Source organism: Papaver somniferum, chromosome 7 (genome assembly GCF_003573695.1).
Source record: "Papaver somniferum cultivar HN1 chromosome 7, ASM357369v1, whole genome shotgun sequence".
Lineage (NCBI taxonomy): Eukaryota > Viridiplantae > Streptophyta > Magnoliopsida > Ranunculales > Papaveraceae > Papaver > Papaver somniferum.
This window is the reverse complement of record NC_039364.1, coordinates 134,041,115-134,046,435: the sequence shown is the minus strand read 5'-3', so window position 1 is coordinate 134,046,435 and position 5,321 is coordinate 134,041,115.

The following is a 5,321-nucleotide window of genomic DNA, read 5'->3' as shown; positions in this document are numbered from 1 at the left end:
TGAAGCTAACTCCTTCAAAGCCAAATACCAATTTGCACGAGCATTGATTGAAAAGCTTAGGACCAATACTACATATGTTCTTTCTAAAGAAGAAGAATCACTGCTGGCAAAATATGATGCCGAGGACAGGGAACAACAACTGGTACAAAGATAGATTTGATTTTTCTTAGTAACAATTGAATTACTCGCATATATTACAATTTTCTTATACATTTCATCATTTTTTTGATGAAACCGGATTTGGTTCCATCATTCTTTTGATGGAACCAGATTTGGTTTCATCATTTCAAGTTAATGTTTGTTTGATGAATTGGCCAGTTCTTTTTATTCTTTCAGAAGTTTTTGATTTTTACAGCATTAGGTTTTGACACAGGTATCTTAATATTGCAGGTTATAACAAGGGATGTTAACATGATAAATGAACAAGAATCTGAACAAGAATCTGAACAAGAGCAAGTCATATCTTCTTCGTCGAAGACATTCACCGATGATGAACAAGAAGGAGATGGTACTGAGTTGACTCCAAATAATATCGAGGATATCAAGGTGGCAGAGCGGGTTGAATCTGAAATGGAGAAAGCTACTTCATCGATGCCAGTCACCAATGATGAACAAGAAGGAGAGGGTACTGAGTTGACTCCAAATACCGTTGAGGATATCAAGGTGGCAGAGCGGGTTGAATCTGAAATGAGCAAAGCTTCTTCGTCGATGCCAGTCACCAATGATGAACAAGAAGGAGAGGGTACTGAGTTGACTCCAAATACCATTGAGGATATCAAGGTGGCAGAGCGGGTGGAATCTGAAATGAGCAAAGCTTCTTCGTCGATGCCAGTCACCAATGATGAACAAGAAGGAGAGGGTACTGAGTTGACTCCAAATACCGTTGAGGATATCAAGGTGGCAGAGCGGGTGGAATCTGAAATGAGCAAAGATTCTTCGTCGAAGCAAATTATTGAACAAGAAGAAAACGAAACTCAATTTGTAATTGATGAAGATGTTATCAGGAAAATGGAATACGAATACAATAAGAAAGGTTGTTCGTCGTCAAAGCCAAATGTTGGAAGCGTATACTACTACCCAGCTGTAAAGATGGCGAATGATTTACTTGAGTTAGAGAATGAACAACCTGGATTTGATTTAGGACTGTCGCAGTGTGACAGTCAAGAGAAAGGACAGGGAGAACTCAGTGCTGCGCAAAGGATGAGTAACATGGTTACAAGAATGAGGGAAGACAGAAGGAATTTGGTTCCACCTATCAGAATGCAGGATTACAACACCAGTGTGAAAAAAAGAAGAAAGGTTACAGCTCGTAAGTGCAAGGAGAACAAGAAGGTGCAGGAAGTACAGGGGGTGAAGTTGAAACCAGTTGATAACTTGAAGATCTTGAAAGTACTCAACAGAAATGAGAAACCCCTCGTGACCACTTTTTTCAGAAAGAACAATGAAAGGTAATTGGGAAATAACTGATGTAACCAAGACTGGTTTCATCAAAATTTTGTTCCAAGTTATGCATTGTTTCTCCTTTTTTTATCCATCATTGACTAGCTTTTTAAAAAATAAAATTAACAGGTCAACGGCGTGGGAGCATTTAAATCTTCAATTACATATATCGGGGAAGATGATGGATAATTTGATGAGAGAGGGTGACGTCAGGAGACATTATAGAGTTCTACATTTTGAAGCTGCAAAACAACATCAAAAAAATGAGTTGAAACAAGATGGTTCTCCAAAGTACCAGAGAGCTGTGTTTATAAGCACATTTGCCTATGTAAGTTTACTCCGAAATTCTTTAATGTAAATTTTTTGGCATAAAAAATAGTTGTGGAAAACAAAAAATGATGTTGTTTATATGGTTAATTTTGATGGAACAAAGTTTGGTTTCATCAAACTTGCATGTCTGTAACTAATTAAGGAGCTTTTATCTGGTATTTTGTTTCAGACATGTCACTCATTAGGAAAGAAATGTGGTGCTGTAATAGAAGGCTTCATCGACAAAATGGATTATAGCGTGCGGTTTTTGTTCGTTCCGTTGCTGACATCACTTGGAGATGTAAACCATTGGACATTGCTTTCTTTTGATTTTGAAACCGGGGAATTTTATCACTACAACTCCTTGGCTTCCACGGGAGAGGAATGCAGAAAAAGTGCTGAAAGCATGAAACAACGTATAGTATCAGCATTTGCACAGCACGACGCAAAGCTCCCCTGTGATCAGCAGGCAAGTCAGCCAACAACATACTCTTTGCACAACCCTACATGTTGTGAACAAATAGGGTAAGTTATGTTTGGAAGTTTATAGTTCACATATGCATATGCTTGAAATCATTACATCACTTGTAACCGAATGCTTTACATATAGATACTAATATCAGAACACTCTCAGCTAGTCACTTTGTAACAATTGAGACATTGTTTTGGTTTTTCAGGAACGATTGTGGCCTGCATGTTTGCTATTACATGAAGAGCCTCTTGAAAGGAAACATGTCTACTGATATACGAGAAAAGGTGCATAATATGAGACCAAAGTTGGCGTTGAAGATACTCCTTGACAATATAGAATAATACTCGCATGTCGTGCCCGTCCTATTGAACATTCAGTTTTAGTTGAATTTTAAATTACTTTTGAAATGGTTATTGTAATGATGATACTCCTTGACATACAGTTCTCCTTGCAGATTCAAGTTTTAGTTGAAGTTTAAAGTACTTGTGAAATGGTTACAGTTTATATAAAAAACGATTTCGTGCTATTTCAGTTGTATTTCCTTAAAAGCTTATGTCTACAGAAATATGATGTCTCATTTTTATAAAAACTATCCATAAATGATGTGTCATATATTTGCGGCACCAATAAACAGTAGACAAAACATCATCTACTGTGTTGTCAAAAAATATAGAAGAAAAAGTGACAGTAAAACAATGGTTCCACCAAAATAAGATGAAACCCTTTCTGGTTTCATCAAAAAAAATGATGAAACCTGATTCGGTTACACCAAACTATAAAGGCCTGTAAAAATTCTGAAAAACTTAAACTTAATCAAACTTATTATTCTTAGACAAAATATAAAATGAAAACACCTGCAGCATATTAACTTCTAAAACAAAAATATGAAATAGTAAATGAAACACATATTGTAGTCTAGCAAACGAAACTAAGAGTAAAATTCGATGACTTGCAGGAACCACATATTGTAGTCTAGTCGAAATGACTACAAGTTCTCATGAAATCTGACGAGAAGGGCATGTCCGTTTATTATGGGTGGTCAAAACCTTGCAGGAACCACAGGTTCTCATCTTCTTATTGGCAACTGAACCTGTATTAGGAATCCTCTTCTTCTTCGATGGACGTCCTGGTTGTGGTCCATTATTCGGACCAAAAACCATCGATTTCGGCGACACTGTCACGGGCTTTTCGACTGTGGGAACAGGATTGATTGCATGTTTATACGATTCTCGGTAGAACTTTACTGTAAAGTAGTGCTCAACATAATTGTAAGGATCTTCTCCATTCACCATGATGCAACGGACAGCATGGGCACACGGGAAACCGTCAATACGCCAACGGTTGCAAGAACATGTTCTTCTTTTCAAATGACAGTCTGTGTTAATGAAGCATGAACTTCAAACACATATTCCGACGACTTGGTGACTTGGTAGTTACATCCATGCATCTTGTTGTCGTGGAGTAGAGCTTCATATTCTGGACATAGAGTTTGACGCCATTTCATTAAGTTAGCAGAGTCCTCGCGACGTTTACACATTTGGTCCATTAGCTTCACCCTGATCTCATCAACCATGATGGCTATAGGCTTCTCTCTCTCTTCAACGACCGAACCATTGAAACTCTCAGCAATATTTGAACACAACCTACCATATCGTCGACCCTTGAAGAAAAAACTTGCCCATTTATCAAGAGGAGCTCTACTTAGATAGTCTTGTAACTTCTGATTTTGAACCTTCCTCAACTTATCCCAATTCTCTGAAAATTCTTTATGAGTAGAAGCATACGCACATTTCTTAAACAGTCCCAATACATATTTGTTATAAACTTTGCAACTCTTTGGTAAGCATGTATTGATATTGCATTCCATATGCCAGTAGCACCAACCATGAAAAGCCTCAGGAAAAACAATAGGAATTTGTGTTACCAATCCAATACCTCGATCACTCACAAAAGTAAGCTTTGGTCGCAAAGGAGAAAGGACTTTCTTCAAATTATCCAAAAACCATTTCCAGTTCGCTTCATTCTCCGATGAAACCACACCATAAGCAAGAGGGAAGATTTTGTAACATGAACAGAAAGCATAACACAAGCATAAGATGCGATGAAAACCAAACATAAAAAATGATGAAACCAACATAAAAAAATGATGAAACCAACATAAAAAAATGATAAAAACCTTACCATCATTTCCGGTTAGACCTGTTGCTGCCATCATATGACCAAGGTACTTGCTTTTCAAGTGAGCCGCATCAACGAATAATACAGGACGACAGAAATTGAATCCACGACTACAAGCTTCAAAACAGATAAACATCCTCTGAAATTATTGGTCCCTTCTTCAACTTCCAAAACCACGTGAGAACCAGGATTGGTTTCAATCAACTTGTTTTTATACCAGTTCAAGAACATAAAAGATTTCTCGTTCTCTCCCCATGAAGTATTCAGTGCATGCTTCTTACCTGCGTATGCATAATAACGACTAATGTCAAAGCCGAAGTCTCTCGTAAAAGATTCCATAATATGCTTAGTTTTCTTATTAGGATCCTGTTTAATTTCATCAATAATCAAGCTACTAACTAGTTTCTTCGATATCCGTGGCATGTTAACAAATCCACCAACACAAGTATGCTGATTATTTAGTTCCTTGATAATAAAAGGACTTCCTACAACACCATCAACAGACACAGCATATAAATGCCAGTCACATTTCTCCTCTTTGTTCTTATTAGCACAACGTGCACCAATCCTCAACTTCTCATTCCTATATACCATGTATTCATAACCAGCTGCTGCGTGATACTTCTGTAAATCACAACGAACTTGTTCAACACCTCCCGGAAACAACTGTTCAACTCCTTGAAAAAGATGTAACCAGTGAGCAGACTTCAACGGTTCCTTAATTTTATCTGGAACATCATAATCAATCCGTGGCTTCTCAAAAGGTATAATTCCAGAACTTTGTGGCTGGTCATCAAAAGCTATAATTCCTGAACTTATTGAACCAGAACTCTCAGCTTTGTGACTTACGAGTAACTCCATAATCCCTTCTTTATTATACATACTAAATAGAGCCAAACATTGAAGATCAAAATCAGAATGA